The 25898-nt window shown below is 45.6% G+C and overlaps 1 protein-coding gene across 2 annotated transcripts in view; it reads left to right on the top strand.

Annotated features, from left to right (window-relative positions):
* The first annotated feature begins 1915 nt into the window (after positions 1–1915).
* SEMA4B (semaphorin 4B) overlaps positions 1916–25898 on the top strand; it is a 413906-nt gene continuing 389923 nt past the window's right edge. The window contains exon 1 of one of the 2 annotated variants that reach the window (XM_075345909.1): positions 1916–2183. The gene's annotated coding sequence lies outside the window, so the exon portion shown is untranslated. The remainder of the gene's footprint in view (positions 2184–25898) is intronic. The other variant, XM_075345908.1, reaches the window with a different exon arrangement.

Genomic DNA, 25898 nt, shown 5'->3' with positions numbered 1-25898 from the left:
CATGTGCACACGATCAGGACTCATGCATCTTGGTCGAAGGGGTCCTTATCTGCGGGGCTGCGCTTCTCCTCTGCGGGAGAATGCAGGAGACTGCAGCTGCTCGTACCCACTATCAGGGTTGGGTGCACTGCAGTCTCTCGCTTGTGTTCTCCCTACGGAGGACGCATGCAATTCCGCAGCAAACCATTGGCATGCTGCGGTCTGGAAAGACGCACCGTAGGTCAGTGTTTGCTGCAAAAAATACAAGCACAGTTGGCACAGGATTTCTAGAAATCCCATCCACTGTGCTGGTACTGTACAATAAAAACAAAATTCTGTGAATCCCCCTGACTGTGTGTGTCCTGTTGGGACCCTGTCGCTGTCAGCCCTTAGCCACATTGAGGCCTATTTTAGACCCATGGTAAGGTTTTAATATTAGAGAGTGTAGGTACTATCCCAACTGGGTACACCTTGACGTTTGGTGGGATAGCTTTATGCTTTTTTTGATCAAAAACAGTGTTTACTAAGTACCCTATGTTTATATGCAGTATGCTTTTATTTAGTTACAGCAGGGTATGTTTTCACAATTTTTTCCTTGGTTTCTCTTGGTACTGTACAATGCAGCATTTTGGACGCAGCTGAAGCATGCTACATCCAAAATGCTGCAAACACTGATCGTGGGCACACACCCTTAAAGGGAATCTGTCAGGTGCAATATGCATCCAGAACCACGAGCAGTTCTAGGTGCATATTCCTAATCCCTGCCTTGCTGTCCCTGCATCTAGTAGCATAGATAAAGATTAAGATAAGCTAAATGAGCACAAGGAGTAGTCGTAAGGGCGTTATTCCCTGTGCTTTTTCTGCCCCCTTAGCATGTTAGCACGCCCACAGAGACGTGCTAACATGCTGATCAATGCCCACTGCCCAGTATCATCATCAGCAGTGACGCACGTACCTGTTTCCTTTGCACCGCCTCTGAATGCTCGGCATAGGGTCAGTGCGCATGATCAGAACGTCCCCGGCACTTCTAGTCATGCACACTACACCAATTTAAAGCCAGGACACATACACCCGGCTTCATAGTGCGCATGACCGTAAGTCCAGAGATCATGCGCACTGAGCCAAAATCCAGCGTCCGGCGAGGTGGCAGCAGAGGTGAGCGCGACCATGACTCTGATGCTGCGCATTGATTAGCATGTTATTGTGCTCACAGGGGTGTGCTTACATGCTAAGGGGGCCGACTAGCCAAGGGAACTAACATTCTTGCGACTAATTGCTGGTCTCATTAGCATATCATATGGGATCTTTAGAAATACTTTTTCTAAAGATTTCTTTATCTATTTTAGTGTATACAGGGATGGTTAGGCAGGGATTAGCGATATGCACCGAGAACTGCTCGTGGTACCTGACAGGTTCACTTTAAAATGCTATCACTGGTTACTATAAGTTTGCACTCATGCATTATTTGGATGCACACTAACCTGTGGTTTATAGAAAATGTCACATAATCACTTCTGGATTTCATGTACTCTTGGGGACCTCTTTGTTGGTAGATAAGGGCTATAATCACAGTGTCTTCTAGTGTACAGTGGCACTTGGGCATATCTTTGGGTCCCTAGGGATGCTCCAGAAAGTATAATTATGAGGTCTTCTTAAAGGTACCCCTATTGTGCATGGATTCATGGCAGAAAGTGATGCAAATAAATATTGTAAAAAAATTGGCATTATCTCAACATTGAGTGAATACATGCCTTGTGTGTCTAGAAATAATAGCCAGCCTTTTCTTCCTTTGTACACTCCTTACTCCGGTACACATGAGATCATCACTGTGTATCCTCCTGCAGTCTGTCCTACATCAGCACAGCAATGAAAGGGTCTGCCATGCTTCAGAATCCCAAAGGAGCATCAAGGAAAGCATGTTCCATAGATTCACTGAGAGACAATCCCTTGTCCCCTCCTCCTGCCTCTCCTCCACCTCCCTCCTTCACCATTAGACTGGTAGTTTAACACAAGCCTTCCTTAGTGTAATGTGTTTCGCCAGCAGCCCAACCCATCTTGTCTTGTCTTTTTCCTATAATCATCTTGTCTCTCACCTGCTGAGGAGGTTCCTTCTGTAGGGCAGCTTGCTGACCACTCCATCACTCTTCCTGTATCCTCCTACTTACCTGGAATTATTAACTATTGTATGAAGCAGCATGTGTCTGGTAAGAAAATCTACCATCATTTCATTAATGCAATTATCCCTTGTCTTGTATATACATATTAGCGCCTCTGTGAATTATAGTCTCGTGCATTAATAGCTGGATTCTGTCTTTTGCAGATAGGTTGCATATAGGATGTAGTAAATCTGTGAACACATGCCATCTACTATACATGCAGGTGATGAGGGCACACCTGTATACAGTCATCATCACTTCTAATACAGTTGTATAAAGTGGGCTATAATATTACTAGATAAAAGATCTTTTATGCATAATGCGCCTAATGGTTATATTCAAGTTGTTCATTGATTTTTCTCGCATTTCTTTATTACAATTTGCATGCACTGCCCATTTACAATGTGTAAAACTGGATTATATGTTATTCGCCGAGTCTACTAGATAAATATGCAAAGCTGAAATGTGGCAGCATTGTCTAGCCCAGGGATTTTCATCCTTTGGTACCCAAGTGATGCTGAGCTTCACCTCCCACGATGAACATTGGAATCTACAGATGGACTTCTGGAGATAAACCTGGCTGTGGTATCTCACAAAGTGTTTTTACATTTTATGTTGTGATACGCTTTATATTAATATTCATATTATTACATAATTTTACAGTGACTCAGTGTCAGGCATTTTTAAGGTCTCCTTCTTCCGTTACAACATTTGTATTAGTAAATCTCATCCATTCTTGTCCCTTGTAATCTGGTTCATTATAACTTAATGGAACATAACTCTTTATGAGCCAATGTGGTGACTGAGCAATAAGATCATATAAGCAGAATTGCCTAGTGGCGACCGGGAGAATCCCCTTTATTATAAAAACCAGCATGAGGAGAGGAATGAATTAATGACCGCTCATTACATTGTTACATTGCAGGGGCAATGTAAAAGTATACAAGGCAGGATTAGGAGAATAATGCTATCAAGCCTTTATCATGAGCAGTAAAGCTGCATCAGACATGTGTGAAGTGAAGGGAATTCCTGGGTTTTCTGCTGCCTCGATCTAAGGCTGCCGCTCCACAGAAGCTCTCATACTGTTCCCCATGTCAGGTGCGGTAACCATGGAGAGAGCTGGAACAAAAACCAGAAGAGGCGAGGGTGGGGTATCGGATTCCAGAAGTCCAGAACCCGCGCTGCTATTCCTACAAGCATCATGCTGACATGACTACTCTCAGCTCACCCTACTCTGACCCTGAAACCCATCCCTCACTGCGAGATACACTCTTTTATTATTCTCTGATATTCACCTCCAAAGCAGCCACTAGAATATATGGAGTATCTCAAGATACGAGAAACATGAGTTGGCAAAAACTAAGACTTTCTAGTTTTTTAATGACTGTGTGACTTAAAAGTTTTTTTTATGACCCCTTAGACTCTTAAGCCTGCTTTACACGCTGCAATGTATCTTACGATGTGTCGGCGGGGTCACGTCGTAAGTGACGCACATCCGGCATCGTAAGGTACATTGCAGTGTGTAACAGCTACGTGCGATTGCGAATGAACGGTAAAACGTTCATCGCACGCACGTCGTTCATTCCTCATGAATTGAACGTCAGATTGTTCATCGTACCCGGGAATGGATAGCACACATCGCAGTGTGTGACACCCCGGGAATGATGAACAGATCTTACCTGCGTCCTGCGGCTCCCGGCCTGTAATGCGGAAGGAAGGAGGTGGGCGGGATGTTTACTCCACCCCTCCGCTTCTATTGGCCGGCTGCCGCGTGACGTCGCTGTGACGCCGAACGTCCCTCCCACTCCAGGAAGTGGACGTTCGCCGCCCACATCGAGGTCGTATGGACGGGTAAGTACGTGTGATGGGGGTTAATCGTTTGTGCGGCACATTCAACAAATTGAACGTGCCACACATACGATGGGGGCGTTGCAAATCGCATACGATATCGTATGCGAAATTGCAACGTGTACAGCAGGCTTTAGAGAGTGGTTGGTCTGTGACTGACCTATAGGACCCCCACCAATTCTGAAATAAAAGGTGTCCAGTCCCTGTTCCTCTAGTCAGTGTAAGAAACTAAAGCAGTTAGAAACAGGAACAGCTAAGTAAGAATGTAATTTGTATTTCCCATGGATTTTATAAGGGTTTTCCAGGACCATAATTTTGATGGTTTTATCCTGTAGATAGGCAATGAATAGCAGATCGGTGGGGTTCTACTCTCAGCCCCTTTGCCAATCAGCTGTTTAAATAGTCCACAGTGCACAGCTAAGGGCCCTTTCACATTACGTTATTACCTATGTTCACTGGTCCCGTCGGGGCCTCCGTGTGAACCCCCCCACAAAATGGGTTTTGGACACGTGCCGACAAAGCCATTGACTGTAATGGAGCAGATAGCGTCACTGTGTGCTCTGTCTTGCACCATTTTCAGGTGTATACGCTTTCTGCAGGTGGATACCCAGACATAGTAGACTGCGTCTGGGTTTTGCGGGGGTGCTTGGATGGAGGCTTCAATGGGAGCAGTGAAAATAGGTAATAATGCAATGTGAAAGCAACTTTAGTGTTCTGCATTTTCATTATTTACATTGTGTGACCGACCTGCACGTCAAACACTTAGTAGTGGTATTGTAGCTTTGTTCCATTCACTGGAGTGATTAGTGCAGCCCCTTTAAACAGCTGAACAGCGAGGAGTGCCAGTGATTGGGCCCCCCTTCCCCCAATGTGATACCGATGGCCTATTTTAAGGATATGTAATTTGTAGTGTTGATCGAGAACTAAAATGCTCAAGTGCTTGGTACTCAAATTCAGCAGGTTGGACATTCAGACCTAGGTGCGACTAAAGTAATGGTTAACTCAAACATTTTTCCGGAAGCCCCTAACAGAAAAGTCGGGAACAATATATCTCTCTTTCTCTCTCTCTCTCCCAATCATCCTGTTAGAGACTTCCGGAAAAATGAGAGCAAGAACATGCCGAATAATCAACCACCCTCATGATACTTGATCGAGTATCGACTAGTGCCAAGCTCGCTCATCACTAGTAATCAGTATTGTGATCCTGGACATCCTTATATTATAGTGTGTATACTCACACATGGTAAGATGCAGAGATGTCTCAGGATAATTTACAAGTTAAACAATTTTGGTAATACAGTAACAAATAATAAGTTTTAAGCATGGTATAAATATTTTTGGACCAGTGAGACAGATTTCAATCACTCTGAAACAATCAGATCATTATAGTAGACACAAAAGTTATCACTGGAACAGAATAAGTAGGCAGGTGCTATGGTGCTCAGCAGTCAAGGGGGCATATTTCCAAGTAGAAGTATTGTTAAAGCACCACTTCAGCATTTTATTTTCAGCTTTGGAGTAGTGCTTTAAATCTAAATCCCCTGCCCCCTCATCCTCCAGCGTTTTCGTCTTTTTTCGAGTCTGCGCCAATTCTGCAGTGCCATTTTGTACTGTACTGTACCGTAAGTCAGAAGTTACGTTGTAAGCTCTCAATGCAAGTCTATGAGTGCCAGAACAACGCCAGAATAAGGCTCTCATGGACTTTCATTGAGTTGAGACTTGCGGCACGCTCCATGAAAAACCGAAGCTCACAACCTGCCTGAGACCGACAGGAGTGGTGGCGATAACAGAAGAAGATGGCAGTAGGTGAGTATAAGAACAGGGGCAGGTGTCTTAGATTTAAAGAAGCACTCCAGTGGTAAAATTAAAAAAATGCTGGAGTGGTGCTTTAAGTATGAAATTTTACTGAATAATGGAAGGAAAAAGTTATATAGAAAATGGGAAAAAATAATGCAGTCCTTTAAACATAGAGTAGGGCATTAAAGGTACAACAGCAGCTTATACTCTATCAGAACAATGGTGGGAAAGCTTTATTAAACTATCCATACCCAATGGTATGTCGGCTCCCTGCACTTGAATCACAGCCGTACTTCAGCAGGAAAGGTATTTATTATATCAGGCTAAGCTTCATTAAATGTTAGAAATAATATATATATATATATATATATATATATATATATATATATATTGTAGAAGTAAAGAAATTGTATATTAATTAAGACTGTGAGCAGGGAGGCTTTAATAACCTTCTGCTCTAGTATGGATTTCAAACAATAGTAATGCAGCACACAACAATAGACAAATTGGTAGAATAATGGTGAAAGCATTAAAACTGCAGTGTAAAACAGCGACGCTAAGGACTTTACTGCTGTCTAAATTGTGATACGTTTATCAATCAGTCTGAATTTGCTGGGGATTGTGGACAAATTGGAATCACACTATGAATCGCTGCTCTTGCAGTCCTGGAATGTCCTCGCATTACATCGACACTAGTTGATCTGTTTGGTTAGCTTGTGATGCTACATTTGTGACTATCTGTGGCTTCCCTTTTGGATTTACAGTTGATCACCAGTGGACACAGAAGTCAGACCTGTATTAATCCGATAACTGACATGGGGTTTTCTTTCTAGGACAACTCTTATTATCCCTTGGCCCCTAAATAAATACCACCCACACTATGGAAGAACAATACCTGCGTAACTTAAGCATTAGTCCAAGTTATGTTCTTGCTAGTCATGATGAAGCTCAGCCATTTTACTGAGTCTGTCGAAAACTGACTTTTATTTCCCTCCTCTACTAAAACACCTAAACCTGAAATTCCCATCTCCACATGTAGTGCCACCACAACTACCAAGCAGCACGCCCTCTGTTTATATTTATTTTGATCTTGCTCATATCATCTGCACCTCAAAGCATATCTAAAATTCAACCTTTTCTTACCATTAACTTTGCCAAAACTCACTGTTGTTCTGATTCATTCTTGCATGGACTACTGCAAGTCACTACTATTAGGTCTCTCTCACTAAACTCCCCCGTCTCCAATTTATCATGACTGCAGCAGACAGGATCAGATTTCTTTCCATCCACTATTCTGATCCCACTACTCTTTGCACTGATTACTACAGAGATTAGTATAAACTTATTACTCTTACCCACAAACCACTTCACAGTTCTGCGCCACTCTACATTTCCTCCCTAATCTCTGGCTACCATCCTGCCTATCCTCTCTGTTCCACTAGTGACCTAACATCCTTTATAATCCGAACATTGCACTCCCTTCTCCAGGACTTCTCTCACGCTGAACCAGTTTTTTGGAATGCACTACCCTGACAATCCAGTTGATTCCCAGTATCCACAGTTTCAAGTAGACTCTAAAACACATTTATTTCAATTTATTCCACAACCTTACCTCACTAACCTAACTATTCCCTTTTCTCTCTTCCATACAATTAATAGTACCCTATATCTGTATTTGTACACACATTGGCGGGTGACCTATTCATGCAGTGTTATTTGAATGCCCCTTGATGATTGGATCTTACATGACAAGCAGTTTATTTTTACCTTTTGTCTCGCCCCTATTTCCCCATAGATTGTAAGTTTGTGAGCAGGGTCTTCACCCCTTTTGGTATGTGTTGAGCTATGTGTTACTCTGGAATCTTCTTTTTATAAATTCTTTCTGAATGTAAAGTGCTGAGGAACATGTTGGTGCTATAGAGAAAAAAAATATTAATTTGCAGCACAACCTCTAAAATAAACTCTCTCTTTGAGAAGACTTCCCTATTATCCAGTCTAGATTTTTTCATCACAGATTTTCTGTTCTAACATTTCTTATACATACTGACCATCTTCATTGAGATAACCACCCTTCAGAAGACCACTTTTGAGTGCTTGTCCAAAAAGGCTTGACTGTACAAAATGAAATTAATTTAATCAGGCATTACTAGGTTGTAGATTATTAGACAATTTTAGATAAGTATTAAAAATTGAGCTATAGGAGTTTTCTCATGTTTATAATCATGATACTTTAGTTTATGTCAGATAATGTGTGCATGGTCAACTTTAGCAATACAATCTACGAAAGATAAAAAATAGTCAAGAGACTTCCAAAGCCATTGAAATTATTTGCGAATTCTAACAGGAAAAGTCGAATAAAGTAGCACTTCTTGTTGAGATTCATATAGAGGTTTGAGACACATTCAACATTTTGAACAAACATTCCTAAAGAAATAGACCCCAGTGGCTCCAAAGTCAGTTGTATCAGAAACCTATTTGGCTATGTGCCCACATGGTGTTTTTTTGCACTTTAATGTGTTTTTCCTTGCTTATTTTAATGAATAAAATCAAGCCAAAAGCATCCCAGCAAAGTCTATGATCTATGAGAATCCTGACTTGCTGTGCACACCCTGCTTCTTTTTTCCTTGCAGATTTTGTTGCTGAAAAAACCCCACATATCAATTATTTCTGTGTTTATTTCCTGTGTTTCTATAATCCCCTGCAATGTTTTATCAGTACAGTGGATTATAGCGCAGCACTTTGCCTCACATACCATGCATACAGAATGGTCGGTGAGGCGATCTGTAGCTCAGTAACCATGGGTCATCGTCATCATGGGGACGACCCAAGGTTACCATAGCAGCAATCGGGTCCCTGTGATCACATTACAGGGACCGGATCTTCAGGGAGAGGTAAGCGATTCCTCTCCTCGCCTCCTGACTTCTGCGATTGCACTGATTGCTGCATTTAGGGGGTTAAACTGCCAGGAGCGGTGCAGGCACTGCTCCGGGTAGTGAGAGCCGGGTCCCAGCTGTAACATCAACCAGAGACCCAGCAGCGATCACACGGTTACAGAGCCTGAACCCCCACGATCCCCATGACTAACAAAAGCACAAAAAGAAGCAGGAAAAAACGCATATGTAAAAACAATCAAATGCAATAAAAAATGCGGGGTTTTTTTGTTGTGTATTTCCTGCCAAAACATATGTTTTTATCTGCAGAAAAGAAGCATATAAAAAAAGCAACGTGGGCACATAGCCTTATTGAGTTAGAGCCTAAACTGTCTGGAGGAGCTTACAGTATTTTGGTGGATAGGCATACAGAAGACTAGAAGTGTGGTTGTGTTGGGTCATATACAGTAAATTTAGTGCCAGACTTCTATCCCATGCGTCTGTCTCTTCCTTAAGGCCCCGTCACACGCAGCGACGTATCTAACGATATATCACCAGGGTCACGGATTCCGAGACGCACATCCAGCATCATTAGTGACATTGTTGCGTGTGAAGCGCACGAACGACCGTTAACGATGGAAAATACTCACCAAATCATCCATCGTTAACACGTCATTCCCTGTTAAAAAATCTTTGATTGTTGAGCATGCAGGTTTTTCGTCGTTCCCGAGGCAGCACACATTGCTACGTGTGACACCTCGGGAACAACGAACCGCAGCTTACCTGCGGCCGCCGGCAATGCGGAAGGAAGAAGGTGGGCGGGATGTTATGTCCCGCTCATCTCCGCCCCTCCGCTTCTATTGGGCCGCTTAGTGACTGTGATGTCCTGGGGGTGGATTCACTAGACCGTGCATCGGACTCCCCCAGTGAGGCAACCCGGAGCTAACCCCTATGCAGAGACTGTCCGATCACCCCACCAAAGGGCCTAGATGCACGGCAGCCAGAACACTACCGTACGAGTCCTTCAGAGATTTTCAGGGAATGTCTCTGAGTCCAAAGACACCATGAACAGGATGGATGGCGGGAACCGGGTTCAGGTGCCGGGTAGAAACAGCAGACGGGGTCCGGGTCCAGTGAGCCGTGCAGGCGGATGTACCAGGTGGAGTCAGGGACCTGTGAAGGGTATAGGCTGACGGAAGATGGCGGGATCCTCAGCAGACGGTCACAGGGACACTTCCTGGAGAACCGGTAGTCAGGACCAGCGGACGGAATCTGTGGACGAGACAGGGTTAACGGAGAGACAAAGCACAAGGGGACCTGAGCACCTAGCATGGGGAACACGTTGATCAGGCACCGCCCACCAGAAAAGGGAAGTCTAATATACCCTGTACCTGTATCTTGTCATATCCTGTTTCCGGGACGCTGGCCCTTTAAGACAAGGTGAGTGAGCGCGCACGCACGCGCCCTAATGCGCATGCACGAGGCTCGGGTGCCGGAGGCCAGTACAGGACGCTGTGAAGGAGATGCAGGGGAGCCAGACAGCGTGTCCTGGATCGCAGGAGAACGCCGGAGCCGGCGGGCGGGAGGCATGGAGGACGCAGAGGAGGGGGAGTGAGAGGAGCAGCCACGGGCAGAGGGACCGGGGGCCGGAGCGGTGAGTGGCAGGTGGCGCCGGGGACCGGGAAGCGTGACAGTGACGCTGCTGTAACACCGCACGAATCTCCCCCTTAAAAGGAGGCGGTTCGGCGGCAACAGCGACGTCGCTAGGCAGGTAAGTCCTGTGTGACAGCTCCGAATGATATTGTGCGCCATGGGCAGCAATTTGCCCGTGACGCACAAACGCACAACGTGCGTCACAAACGCATCGCTGCGTGTAACACCCCCTTTAGTCTTTGTTAATATACAGTAGAATCATAAAATGGTATAGTGGGAAGGGACCTCACGGGCCATCGGGTCCAACCCCCTGCGAGTGCAGGCTTTCCTGAATCATCCCAGCTATATGTTTATCCAATTTCTGCTTGATTTCCATTGAGGAAGAGCTCACCATACCAAACTATATCTGTACTATGGTTTCTGTTCATAACGTTCACCATAAGACAGTGATGTATCCATTGTATAAAGGATATATTTCGCCCTTTACCCTGCTAGTTGCCGCAGCAGACTGTCTAGAATCTTAGAATTAATGGAGAACCAGGGGATCAGTGATCTGTGCCAAAGAAATAGAGCACCAACCCCTCCTTTATTTTATAAGTACAGTATATTGTAGCGTACTAAGACATAATTTTTATTATTGCTACCTAATGAAGATTACACATTTACTAGTGAATTGTTCATTCCTTTATCATCTAAACATTATTACTGCAAAGATCCAGTAATTCTCTGTAGTTAGACTCCTTCAAGCTTGAGCAGGAACTACAGATTTAGCTGAAATTTCAGGACAGCCACATTTACAAAGTTATTGCAGAAATTCATGCTAAATATATGATCAAAACATCATTTTGCTGCTAAAAGATCTGTCCCTTTAGTAACTTAATACCATTGTATTATCTGCTGAGTAAGGGAAGGCGGCTAATAATAGTACGAGCCATTCCAGAAACCTAACAGACACATTGCCGGTGTTCACACAAAATTTGCTGTAATGGCAGTCATCTTTATTGTGTAAATGTATTGCATCGACTAACGCACCAAACAGAGGAAATGAGGAAATATTCCAAAGGGAGCGCCGTAAGATTCCTGCAGAGAAAGAGCAATTTACTGCAATTTGCCCAATGGTGTCAGTGGCGAGGTCTGGTTGCCAAGTAATTAGTTTAGGGTTTTTGTAATGCTATTGTGTATCAGGCAGAAATAGGGTAGAGACAATGTTTGGGTGTTTCTAGTCCTTTGTTTCCTATCTCAAAGCAAACTTACCTTACGATGACATTTTATTTTTGTTCAGCTGAACCCTACTGGAAAAGGTAGCGTCATACATAATACATCTTTCCCCAACATAATCTGACCTACCACACTTTCCGAGTAATTAAATTGTATCTCTAAATAAGTAAACAAAGAGGTTGCCATGGGAACACCATGCTATCATCACTGAGCGGTAATATAACCCTGTTCAATGTCATGCCATGTCACACTGTGCCACATGTAGCAGTGTGGTGACATATGTAACAACAAAATCAAAAGCACCCCCACATCATCACCTCGCCATCACCTTGATTCTCAATATGTATAGCCCATCCGCTCACCTTACATGCGTCTCACAAAAATATGGCGGTTTGTACCAAAAATCTAAAATTTTGACTCATCAGACCACAGTCCAGATTTTCACTGCTCTAAAGTCCAATCTTTGTGGTGCTTGGCCCAAACAAATCTCTTCTTCTTATTTGCGGTCCTCAGTAGTAGCTTCTTTGCAGCAATTTGACCATAGAGGCATGCTTCTCTTAAGGGGGCTTTGCACGCAACAACATCGCTAACGAGATGTCGTTGGGGTCACGGAATTCGTGACGCACATCCGGCCTCGTTAGCGACATCGTTGCATGTGACACGTACAAGCGACCGCCAACGATCAAAAATACTCATCTAATCGTTGATCGTTGATACGTCGTTCAAATCCGAAATAGCGTTGATGGTGCTGGACGCAGGTTGTTCGTCGTTCCTGAGGCAGCACACATTGCTACGTGTGACACCCCAGGAACGACGAATAACACCATACCTGCGTCCTCCGGCAACGAGGTGGGCGTGACTTTCCTGCGGCTGCTCTGCGCCCCTCCGCTTCAATTGGACGCCTGCCGTGTGACGTCGCTGTGACACCGCACGAACCGCCCCCTTACAAAAGAGGCAGTTCGCCGGCCCAGGTGACATTGTTAGGCAGGTAAGTATGTGTGACGGGTACTAGCGATATTGTGCGCCACGGGCAGCGATTTGCCCATGACGCACAAACGACGCGGGCGGGTGCTTTCACGAGCGACATCGCTAGCGATGTCGCTGCGTGTAAAGCAGCCTTTAGACACCTCTGGACAACTGATGTTGAGGTGTGTCTGCTTCTTGATATCTGTCCATTGTCTATGAGGGCTGTTATCTGACGTGCTGTTAAGTTCCATTTCTGAAGCTGGTAACTGTGGTCTTCCTTTCCCGGGGCATTCCTCATAAGTCGAGATGAGCGAACCTGAGGTTCGGTTTTCAAACCCAACTACAACATAAAAAAATCAAGGTTCGGATTTGGGGTTCGGATGCTTTACGTGCGAACTTCACTAGCGGAAACAACGCTGTGCTCAGGAACGCTTGGTGATGTCTACCAGGATGATAAAGGTGGAATGACAGTGGACATTTCAGTAAGATAATGATGATCCCAAACACACAGCCAAGGAAACTCTCAAAAGCTTTCAGAGAAAGAAAATAAAGCTGCTAGGATGGTCCAGCCAATCATCTGACCTTCCACTTGACGTGCCACCCTGAGGAAGTGACGACTCGGGACTGTGGGACGCAGCCTTCAGATACCCTAGGTATAGGGATTCACTCATACTAAAGCAATGATTCTAATGTGCTGGGAGCGGTATTTAAAATTACACTGGTAAAAAAATGGCTATTTAGCCTAATCCACATAGGATATTGTGAAAACTGTCTACCTAGCTATCAATTGACCGATTGGGAACATTTATTTATTTACAAAAACCTAGGAGTTTTCAGATAGTATTGAGGACCTTAGGCGGGCTTTGCACACTACGACATCGCAGGTGCGATGTCGGTGGGGTCAAATTGAAAATGACGCACTTCTGGCATCGCATGCGACATCGTAGTGTGTAAAGGCTTGATGATACGATTAACGAGCGCAAAAGCGTCGTAATCGTATCATCGGTGCAGCGTCGGCGTAATCCATAATTACGCTGACGCGACAGTCCGATGTTGTTCCTCGCTCCTGTGTGTGAAGCCGCAGGAGCGAGGAACATCTCCTACCGGCGTCACTGCGGCTTCCGTAGGATATGCGGAAGGAAGGAGGTGGGCGGGAGGTTTACATCCTGCTCATCTCCGCCCCTCCGCTCCTATTGGCCGCCTGCCATGTGACGTCGCAGTGACGCCGCACCACCCGCCCCCTTAACAAGGAGGCAGGTCGCCGGCCAGAGCGACAGTCGCAGGACAGGTGAGTCCATGTGAAGCTGCCGTAGCGATAATGTTCGCTACGGCAGCTATCACAAGGATATCGCTGCTGCGACGGGGGCGGGGACTATCGCGCTCGGCATCGCAGCATCGGCCTGCGATGTCGCAGCGTGCAAAGTACCCCTTAGTGTCCTCTATAGCAGAGGTCCCCAACTCCAGTCCTCAAGGCCCACCAACAGTGCATGTTTTCAGGATTTCCTTAGTATTGCACAGGTGATAATTTAATCACCTGCAAAGGTGCTGAATCCAACACCCATGCAATGCTAAAGAAATCCTGAAAACATGCACTGTTGGTGGGCCTTGAGTACTGGAGTTGGGGACCTCTGCTCTATAGTATGAACCCTGTTTTATTTTAACAATTATGTATCTATGCATTTATTTTTTAAGCTTATGATAAATAAAATATTTAATTTTATATTTTCGCATTAGTCAATTTGTCTTTTGGTGTGCTAAAGGGAATCTTCTTTTTCACATCGGAGGATATTCAAATTTCAATGATTAAAGTGAAGGTATCGCTATAATGGCTCTTTTATACTGATTTAATGGATAAGTGTAGTGTAAAAATCCACAGCCTGGTTCTTGTTTAATTTACTTTAGAAGTCTTGGTGCAATAGCCTCTTCGAGCATCGGGACAGGACTGTGGGGTGGGACTGTAAGTAGGGTTTTCAGCTCTATCGTGGCCCCTCCGCATTTGTATGATCCTTCTTTTTTCAATTTTTGTGCTAGTTCACAATGAACTCTGATGAACCCATGAAGTATTGTCCCTAAACCCGTGGTGGTGCGAATGTCATGGGCATGTCATCAGGAGGTCATCCGAGATCATTGTGACCTCGGATTAACCCATGATGTCACTGCACACACACTGCTAGATACTGGATAACTGTCCCCGGCGCTGATGTCCCCGGCGATGCTGCTGCTTCCAGGTCCTCAGTGCATTGAATATGCAAACAGAATAATGAGCAGGAATTGGAAGCAAGTGACAGCAGCTAAGAAGACTGCAGCACTAGAGACAGGTGAGTATAGAAATTCATTCTCCGTGCTGCCGGAGAAAAAAATGACATGTCTCCATGTGTGCGTGCGGGGCCACATGGTCCATGTGAAAACACAGAATAACATGGGTACATGTGGCATCTGTGTTAAAAATGGATGTCATATGTATGTAAAACTCAGACGTCTGAAAGCGGCCTTACAAAGAGTATCTCTCCCTAGAAGACCCATCCTGTATGACACAGACAGCCCAGTGATGTGAACTGAGGTGTGTGTGTCTGTCAGTGTGTCTCCCTGTATATGGTTGAGCCTAGAATGTATGGACTCTTGGTGGCAAATATAAACAGTACAGACCAAAGGTTTGGACACACCTCCCCATTCAAAGAGTTTTCTTTATTTTCATGACTCTAAAAATTGTAGATTCACATTGAAGGCATCAAAACTATGAATTAAAACATGTGGAATGAAATACTTAAAAAAGTGTGAAACAACTGAAAATATGTCTTATATTCTAGGTTCTTCAAAGTAGCCACCTTTTGCTTTGATTACTACTTTGCACACTCTTGGCATTCTCTTGATAAGCTTCAAGAGGTAGTCACCGAAAATGGCCTTCCAACAGTCTTGATCCCAGTCATCCCAGAGATGCTTAGCACTTGTTGGCCCTTTTGCCTTTACTCTGCGGTCCAGCTCACCCCAAACCATCTTGATTGGGTTCAGGTCTGGGGACTGTGGAGGCCAGGTCATCTGGCGTAGCACCCCATCACTCTCCTTAGTCAAATAGCCCTTACACAGCCTGGAGGTGTGTTTGGGTCAATGACCTGTTGAAAAATAAATTATGGTCCAACTAAACACAAACCATATGGAATAGCATGCCACTGCAAGATGCTGTGGTAGCCTTGCTGGTTCAGTATGCCTTCAATTTTGAATAAATCCCCAACAGTGTCACAAGCAAAGCACCCCCACACCATCACACCTCCTCCACCATGCTTAACTGTTGGTAGGGTGTTCTATTCCTTCTAAGCTGCATTGTTTGTAAATAAACTGTTGCTTTGCATTTCCAAAAAGGTCTATTTTCATTTTGTTTGTCCAAAGAACATTTTCCCAAAAGGATTGTGGTTTGTCAAGGTACTCTTTGGCAAAGATCAGTCCTTCCTTTTTTTGTCTTTTCTTCAGCAATGGTTTCTTCCTTGGACTTCGCTCATAAAGCTCTGATTGGTTTAGTATAAGGCATATGGTACTTGTTGAAACCATAACCCCAGACTGTTCCAGGTTAGCCTACAGGTCTTTGAATGTTCATGGTGTTTTTTTCCACCATTCGCACCAACCTTCAAAGACATCTCTTGTCAATTTTCCTCTTTCCACCAAGGCCAGGAAGGTTCTTAATGGTTCTATGCTTAGCAAACTTCTTAATAACATTGTGCACTGTTGAAACTGGGATACCAAGGTCTTTGGAGATGGCCTTATACCCTTTGTCAGCAATTGCCCAACAAAAGAGCAAAATGCTGCTTATTCACCCGGTGATTGGATTGTTTTTGGCGGAACAAAAATTATTGTTCTCAGCAGCACATTACCCGATGCAAACTGCAGAAGTGCTGCTGAAAACATTACACTGTAGGGGACAGATTGATCTACTAGTCATCATTCTGTGCCCATCATTCTTCATCATCCTGTATATAGAAGCCAGGAAACAAGCAATAAAGGAGTTGAATATTGTTGATCACTCTCATTATTCTGAACTCAGTATATGTAAATGAAACGTAAATGTGTGAGTGTGATGATGCAGTATGTGAGCATTTAGGGCCCCACTTTCAACTTTTGCCCAGGGCACCAGTTTGTCTAAATCTGTCCCTGACCATGTATACTTTTGTAGCTAATCTTGTATTATTGTAATGTGGCAATAAAAAAAAAGAAGCAATTTCTTTTTTGTAACGTGTCTCAATTACAGACTTCTCAGGGTTTATACTCTCTAGCTATAGATACACGTATGTATGCCTGGATGCTGTAGACACAAAACTGTTAGGACTATTTAAAAGTTACAGTACTTTATTGAAACCCTAAAGGGGTGGTTCACCCATATTTTTTATTATCTAGTTCGATATTATATTGAGAAACAATGATTCTCTCAAATACCTTGTGTTGGCAATAGTGCCTGTGAGAGGCGCTATTGCAGAACGCTGTTCCCCGCTCCGGTGACGTCACGTCGAGTTCCGCACACGCCACATCCCTGCGGCCGGCTGCAGTCTTCCTGACTCACTGAGCTGTGGGCGGTTTTCACGGCTCGTCACAGCCCATCTGCTCCCTCCTCCCTCCTCCCTCACAGCAGAACGCTGCAAGCAGGAGATGCGCTGTGCTGTGACAGCGGTGAAACACCGCCCACAGCTCAGTGAGTCAGGAAGACTGCAGCCGGCCGCAGGGATGTGACGTGTGCGGAACTTGACGTGACGTCACCGGAGCGGGGAACAGCGGTCTGCAATAGTGCCTCTCACATGCACTATTGCCAACACAAGGTATTTGAGAGAAACATTGTTTCTCAATATAATATCGAACTAGACAATAAAAAGTATGGGTGAACCACCCTTTTAAAGGGAACTAACCAGCAGAATTTTCATATATAAAGTAACGCCAGCGCCATAATAACGCTAGGATGCTTAATCCAATCATACCTTTAGTTAAGAGATTTGATGCTTGATTGCAGAAAAATGTGTAATCAAAGTTCCAGATATGCACTGATTGTTTGAGTGGCGTGTGCATCAGGGGCGGGACTATGTAGGTCGGGCTCTGCATTATTATTCCGCTCCTGTGTGCTTACCTGGCCTTTCTCCTCCCGTCGCCACCATTACTTTTTTGTCCGGAGGCAGCGCCTGCACATACCTCTGTCTCCATCTTATTATAGACACTGTCTTCCTGCTTCGGACATGTTGGTTGCTCCTGCCAAGGGTCTTCAATTAGATGACGCCAAAGATAGCGCTATGTGCTGACTCTTACACCATTTTAATGAAGAGTTCCTAAAAAACGTCTAGATGCTACTGCGCATACGCTGAACATAAATGTAGCGGCGGCGGCGGCGAGGGTACATTGGATTCAGCATGCTAGCATCAGTATGGCACTGACTTCACTTTATATACATGAAAACTCTGCTGGTTGGTTCCCTTTAAAGTGGTTTCTTTGCACAGGTTGAAATCCTTAGTGATGTCAGCAACATGAATCGGGATGATGAGGATTTCCAATTTGCATCAGCGGTGTATTTACACGTGCATGAGAATTAGTGAAATCTCTGTGTGAAAACACCCTTAGGCTATGTGTCCACGGTAGAATGTACCTGCGGATTTTTCTGCATGAAAATCCGCGACTTTCGCGGCAAATCCGCACCTTTTTTTTTGCCGCGGATTTGCCGCGGATTTACCGCAAATTTGCCGTGGATTTTGATGCGGAATTTTTTTTTTTTTCCCCATTCTATACCCAAAATCCGCACCAAAATGCGCAACAATAATTGACATGCTGCAGATTTTTCCGGATCAAAATCCGCGGCAAATCCGCCGCGGAAAAATCCGCAGCATGGACACAGCATTTCCAAAATGCCATTGAAATGGCTTGGAAGTGCCGCTGCTGCAGATTTTCGGAAAATCCGCTGTAAATCCGTGGCAAATCCGCGGCAAAATCCGCGAGAAATCCGCAGCGTGGACACATAGCCTTAGGGTTTAGACGTATGTCGCTTAAGACATTTCTTCAACTGAAAAACTTTAACATTCATCTGAATGGGGTAATATAGGCAGCAAGTACATACATTTTTCAGAGGCGTATCTAGGGGGGGCTGGCAGGGCATTTGCCCCGGGCGCAGTGTCAGGGGGGCGCTGTCATGCCGACTGATGCAGCACTCTAAGTCTCCCCGGCGGCCAGGGCTGTCATCAAGGGCGGTGATGTATGCTGCTGCCCCCGGGCCGAGTTCCGGGTACCGCAGCGCTCATGCCGGCAGGTGCACTTTCCTGATTTGCTGGCTCTTAGCTCCTCTCCTGCACGCAGCTTTCACTGCTGCGTGCAGGGTCTAAGTTTGTCTGTGGGTGGAGTTAGCACGCACTATGCACTGACAGAAACTGTCCAAAAACAGGTAGATGCTAGAATGTGTGGGCTCCTTCCAGGTATGACAATTTGTAATGAAGCTGGTCACACCCACTAACATGGAAGGAGCCCATACATTCTAGGCTTAACCCACAGAGGAGCCGAAGCATGAACATACCGCCGAGCTGTATGTCATCCTCCCCACCCCATGCTGTATACTCTCAGTACTATCTGCCCCACACACCCCAGAGCTGTATACCCCCAGTATTATCTGCCCCACACACCCCAGAGCTGTATACCCTCAGTATTATGTGTCCCATACACCTCAGAGCTGTATACCCCCAGTACTATCTGTCCCACGCACCCCAGTGCTGTATACCCCCAGTACTAAATGTCCCACGCACCCCAGTGCTGTATACCCCCAGTACTATCTGTCCCACGCACCCCAGTACTGTATACCCCCAGAACTGTTTGTCCCCGCCACCCCAGTGCTGTATACCCCAACCCTAGTGCTGTATACCCCAGAACTGTCTGTCCCCCCCCACCCCAGTACTGTATCCTGCCAGAAGTGTCTGTCTCCACCCCAGTGGTGTATACCCCCAGAACTGTCTGTACCCCCACCCAAGTGCTGTGTACCCTCAGAACTGTCTGTCCCTTGACCCCAGTGCTGTATATCCCCCAGAACTGTCTGTCCCTTGACCCCAGTGCTCTATACCCCCCAGAACTGGCTGTCCCCTGACTCCAGTGCTGTATACCCCAGAACTGTCTGTCCCCCCATGCCACTGCTGTATGCTCCCAGAACTGTCTGTCCCCTGACACCAGTGCTGTATACCCCCAGAACTGTCTGTCCACAGACCCCAGTACTGTATACCCCTCAGAAGTGTCTGTCTCCCCACTCCAGTGCGCTATACCCCCAGAGCTCTATGCCCCCCCCACCCCAGTGCGGTATACCACCCCACAGCAGTATACCCCCCCAGAGCTGTATCTCCCCCACCCCAGTGCTGTACACCCCAATAGCTGTATGTCGCCCCACCCCAGTGCTGTATGCCACTTCAGAACTGTATGCCCCCCTCTGGAGCTGTATGTGCCCCCATTGCGTGTATGTCTCCAGTCTCTCCTGTGATGTATATAGCAGTGTCAGTGTGCACTGTGTGCAGCCATGTCTGTAAGCCATGGCCACCAATAAGCGCAGCACAGCCACATGCCCAGAAGGAGCTGGATGGGAGACAAGCGGGGGAGGTGAGTGAGGCTGCTGCCGGCTTCCCCTTATTAATACCTCTAAAGTGTCTTTGTGTGTATGTATGATGTGTATCTATGTATGTCAGTGTATATGACTGTGTATAGATTTATGTCTATTTAGATGTATTCTTGTGAATTTATCTTTAAATATGTATATGTGGGTTTCTATGTGTGTTTGAGACTGAGACTCTTTCGCCAGGGACCCACAAAAACCTGGAGCCAACCCTGGATGTACTGGAAGTTGTTCATGGAATACAAATGTGTATGGATCTGACCTAACATTACAATTTATGTACCATGTACTGCTTGTGGTTCTGATTATATATTTCTGTACCAATGAGGGTTTTGATGCTGTGTTTCTGAACTGATGGGGTTATATGGATGTATTTCTGTACTGCTGGTGGTTCTGATGATGAATTGCTGCATCACTGGTGGTTGTGATGCTGTGTTTCTGTACTGTTGGGTGTTACAATTCTGTATTTCTGTACCTCTGATGGTTCTGGTGCTGTCATTAGTTCTGATCCTGTACACAAGTAACAATTCATAAATTGTAAGATTGGACAACCCCTTTACTTACAATTGGGCTACACTGCTTAATTGTATAATGAAAGGGCTTGTCCAAGTTTGAGATGAAATTCTGCAGTGACTGTGTGACTGCAGGCTTCTGAATTCTCACAGTGCATGCTCTGCACACTTTTGGGATTCTCTGGTGCCAGTGGCAAGAGTGGACGGTCATGTGTAAGTATGAGATTTTTATATTTCTGGCCAGATTCTGATTTGACTTGTCCAGCCTCACTCAATTCATTTTGAGCGAGGCCACGCATATCTAGTCAGCACGTGACCAAATATATGTAAATCACATACTTGCAGTTTCATGACCTCCCACTCTGACCATCGGCACCAGAGAATCCTGACAGCGGGCATTGTGCGCACTGTAAGAATTCAGAAGTCTGCAGTCACATAGTAACTGCAGATTTTCATCTCAAACCTGGACAACCCCATTACTTATAAAATTAAGCACTGTAGCCCAATCATAACAGCGTGTAATATACTCCCTGTCAGGATTCAGCTCTCCGTCTGGTTCCAGCAGTCATCATTTGGCCACTCCACTCATATGTGATTTTCATGCTTGCATGTGACAACTGGCTTTTCTTCACATGTTTCTCTTTGAACATTGAGAGAATTAAATTATTAAGAGCAGCTCATCATCACGTGACTGAGTGTGCAAATCACATATGAATGATTGGTCACATGGGGGGGGCGCCAAATTGAAGTCTTGCCCCGGGTGCCAGAAAGCCTAGATACACCTCTGCATTTTTACAATCAAGGTGAACTACAGTCACAGAAATGTCTGCAATAAATGGGCCACTTGTGATTTCACCGGAATATTTCCTATTGTTGTATGGAAACTACAGTGACAAATACAGGTCCCCTATATCTATACTAGTCAACTTCTCCGCTCTTGAAGAGGTATATTTTTCTCAAGAGACTCAGAGCAGGAAATGTCCTAGACAGGCTTCATCACTTCCCAAACCTGGCCTGTTATTTATGAAAAATAAAATAGCTTTCAGAAAACTTATCTAAGGCTTGTATATTCTTGGCTGAAGACACTTTATATAGCTCACATGTATGAACGCCTCATAAACTCTGTCAATAAAATACAGCAAAGTCATCAAGCAAGTGCAACTTTGCAACATTCCGGGGGTCAAGAGTGACTATCCTTTATTTTTTACTCTGCTACAGTCACCATCAGTCTTAAAGCCACGAGCCAGGACCGGGAGACTCTGCAGAAGAAATTATCTGAAAATGTGAGATATTGAATTGTTTTCCTCACAAAGCCAGACACACAAATTGTTTCTCCAGATGCTACTTGGCAGCATACAAGAAAGCTACTGAGCTAAATGCAGCTACACAAAAGATATAGGAAATGAGAAATATGGAGCAAACCAGGTCATAGTACTCAGCGCATATCATCTTGCTGCAATGGAGGACATTGAGGTGTCACTACTTGTAGAATCATTTTCAGATTTTGCAGAATGAAAACATCATTGAAACATATCTCATTTTTATGTCATATATTATTTTATGAAAATTCATCTTTTATACTCACCTTAAAGAGTATTGAAAATTTCATTAGGAATTCTTTCTTAAAATAAACTGAAGTATTCCTATAACAGAATGGATTCTGTGAATAAAACTGTCACAATGTGCATCCACAAAAAACAGGATTTATAATAATCAGCAAATCAGATTTTAGAATTGCATATGGGTTAAAAAAAATCATGGAACTGGTTGTCCTCTATTGGAGTTGAGCATACTGCCCAAAGTTCGGTTCGGAATTGCCGAGCTTGCCTGTTTTCACCAAACGGTTTGCCAATTGGTTCACGAACCTAGCCGAACTCATTAAATTCAATGAGATTTAAGAGAAAAGGTATAGACAATAACTTTAGGAGGGCACAAAAGCTACCAAAACAGCTCAAACTGTTTTACAGTGGAGCCACACTGTTGTGGCACATCTATTAACTTCCTAGACTATTAACATAAGAAATACTGGATGAGTGACAGGTGTAGGCCTGTTGTTCTGAGATCCCTGCCACTACAGACAAGACAAAACTTTGAGACCCATCGTGGTGTCTCCCCATTTCCAACAATTATGGGCAGACAGTGGCATCAATTGGCCCACAGTGCCCATAGTGACTTTGCACAGCAGTCAGGTATGGGCCTTGCACCACACAATGTCTGTTGGGAGCACTCATACCTCATGCAATAGCTAAGGCTGCTTTCACACTACGTTTTTTTAGCACGCGTCATGAACGTTTTTTTGCTGCAAAAGCGGATCCTGTTTTAGCAGAGAAAAACGCATGCAAACGCATGTGTTATTTTGCAGGATCCTGTAACTTGAAGTTTATGGGCGGGCATTGGAGTCATGTGATCGGGAGTGAGGGGAACTGAACGTGAGACTGGGAGCCGGCATCTGACAGCTGCGGAGGCTCGTAACCAAGGTAAATATCGGGTAACTAAGTGAAGTGCTTTGCTTGAATACCCGATATTTACCTTGGTTACGAGCTTCCGCAGCTGCTAGGAGCCGGCTCCCTGCACACGTAACCAAGGGAAACATCGGGTAACTATGAAGCGCTTTGCTTGGTTACCCGATATTTACCTTGGTTACGAACGTCTGCCGCTCTCAGGCGGGGGAGAGAGAGAGTGGAGAGAGGGAGGGGGAGAGAGAGAGGGAGGGGGAGAGAGAGAGGGAGAGTTAGAGGGGGAGAGAGGGAGGTGGAGAGAGGGAGGGGGAGGGAGAGGAGGAGAGAGGGAGAGAGGGAGGGGGAGAGAGGGAGGGGGAGGGGGAGAGAGACTGATCACGACAGGCTGGTTTCTGGGCACGCTCAGTAGAGCAAGCAGGATCCTGTCTATCAGCATCCCAGCGTTCACATGCGTCTGCGTGCTGTTTAGTCAGGATCCAGCGATTTTTCAGTATTTGGACGCAGCTCAAAAACGCTACAAGTAGCGTTTTTGAAAAAAGTTAAAAAACTGCAAGTCGCTGGATCCTCACTATAACGCACGCAAACGCATGTGAACGCATGTTGACGCGAGTCCATTGCAAATGCATTAAAATGAAAACGCATTTGCACTGAATCCGTTTTTGCGTTTAAAAAAACGTTCATGACGTATGTTAAAAAAACATAGTGTGAAAGCAGCCTAAAACTGCATTTCTGTTCAGCGTCAGTCAGGTGGCTACAATATTAGCTGCATAGACTATCTAGACACATTTAAGGATAGTAAAAGTGGTAGATGAGTGAAAGTTAGCTGCATGCCTGCCAGTCTGAGAACCATACTGCTACAGGCCACACACAACAAGTGTAAGGGGTGGGCAGACCCCTTACAAGGAAGCACAGGTTTTCTCTGAAGTGGTTAATGCTGTCCCCATAGAAACTGTACAGGAGGGAGGAGGAGCCGGCAGCTTAGGGGGAAAGGAAGTGTGTGCTGAAGGCAGTTGTGTCCGGGACGGGAGAGAAGAAACAGCCAGGGGCAGAGTGTGGAGCTGAGTGGGCAGAAAGAAAGAAAGAAAGAAGGGGCCACGACTACAAGCCCAGAGGCGCCCCTGGCACCCCGTTACATGTGGCGTAGTCGGCAGGATGCGAATTCCATGCCTGGGACCCAAGAAGCCGGAGATCAAGTGGTGCCTAGGGCACAGGATCCAGATCATTGGAGAAGATTCCCAGTCCCATGGTGGGAAGAAGAAACAGTGCCTGCAGCGTTGGACCGGGCACAAGATGGCGGCAAGATGGCCGTCGTCTGTGAAGATGAAGAAAGCGCGCGAAAAGTTGGCGCCAAAAGAAGAGCCTGGGGCTGGCCAGTGCCGAAAAAGAAGTTCAGAGTACTCCGCCCAAAGAGGGGAGGTGCCGGTCCCAGGGCACGAAGAAAAACATGTGAAGTGGGCGGTGTTTTGAAGAAAAAGAAGAACCGCCGCGGAGGGGTCGATATGATGTGTGAGACTGGGGGTGGAGTACACCCAAGAGCGGGAAAAGTGGGCCCGCCTCCACTGCCTCCAGCATCTCCACTGACCTCGCCGCCATTACCAGAAACGCTGACTCCGAGCAAGATGGAGACTCCAGGAAGACAGCATGCTGCGGTAGCCGCACTAGTAGCGACTATCCTGGGCAGAGGACGCCCGAAGCAGACTGCGGCTGCGGAAGGACCCACCCTTAACCTACCGGCTGTGCCAGGAGGACCGGAGCGGCCCACTACACAAGAGGCCGCACAGTGGCAACAGGAAATCGAGTGGGAGGAATGCCAATACCGGCGGCGGTCGCAGCAAAGACCGTGCTGGCTGAACTCTCCCACCCGAGACGTTGGAGCAACCCGCCAACTACGAGCCCTTCCGGAGGCTGCGCCGGTTGCCCGGACAGTCCCTGTCGGAGTACGTGCAGGCCCAACGAGCCGAATGGCAACGTGCATATCATCCGGAGTGACTTTTCAAGACCGGAAGATGGCGGGCCTGTTTTTGTTCAACACCGGCGTTGTTTTGAGCCGGAAGAAGGTGTGTTGTTTGTAACCGTTCAAGTTGCTGAGCCCGGAAGAGAGCCTGATGCTGGACTGAGCCAGGGGCTCCCTCCGCGTCGTTAAGAAGATTTTTGCCGAGTTGTGTTCCTGCCAGCTAACGTCTAAAACCGGGAGTGCTGCAAAAGCCTCCGGGCAGAAACTCCACTAAGACCGGGAGTGCCTGCCGACGGCCTCCGGGCACGACTAAGACCGGGAGCTTCCAGGAGGAACTCCGGGCGCTGGACTGGTGTGCCCTTGCGGGTGCCCCCTGGTAGATGAAACAGATACCGTAACTTAAAAAAAAAAAGACATTGTCTATGGAGATTCATAATAATAATCAGTTGGAGATCAAAACCTTAAAACTGTATACAGTCATATCTTCTGCATACAAACCCGACAAATTAGCAGTGTACCCTGAAAGACAAAAAGAAAAATAATTTTAACATATTTGGCTTCATTACATCTATATATTGATTGTCCTTTTACAGTTTTTAAAGGAGGAGTGCAACAACAAAGGGAATGATGATGAAGCTGTAGAGCAAACCCCCCACACTACATTAACCTTTTTTGTTTTTTCAAAATGGTTTGCCATAATCTATAGCAATAACCCACAATGTTCCCCAAAAGCAAACCTAAAAGACAGAATAAGATACAATTCTTAAAGAAATAAAGACAAAAGATGCTCTCAAGTTTTTAAATCCCTCCACTCCTGTCTCTTCCACATCCTCTAAGGCCTCCACCTGTGCCTTCAACCTCTCCCTTAATGTGACTCTCCATTCCA

The sequence above is a fragment of the Anomaloglossus baeobatrachus genome, chromosome 4, assembly GCF_048569485.1.
Source record: "Anomaloglossus baeobatrachus isolate aAnoBae1 chromosome 4, aAnoBae1.hap1, whole genome shotgun sequence".
NCBI classification, from domain to species: domain Eukaryota; kingdom Metazoa; phylum Chordata; class Amphibia; order Anura; family Aromobatidae; genus Anomaloglossus; species Anomaloglossus baeobatrachus.
This window is presented reverse-complemented; position numbering and strand designations above follow the sequence as displayed.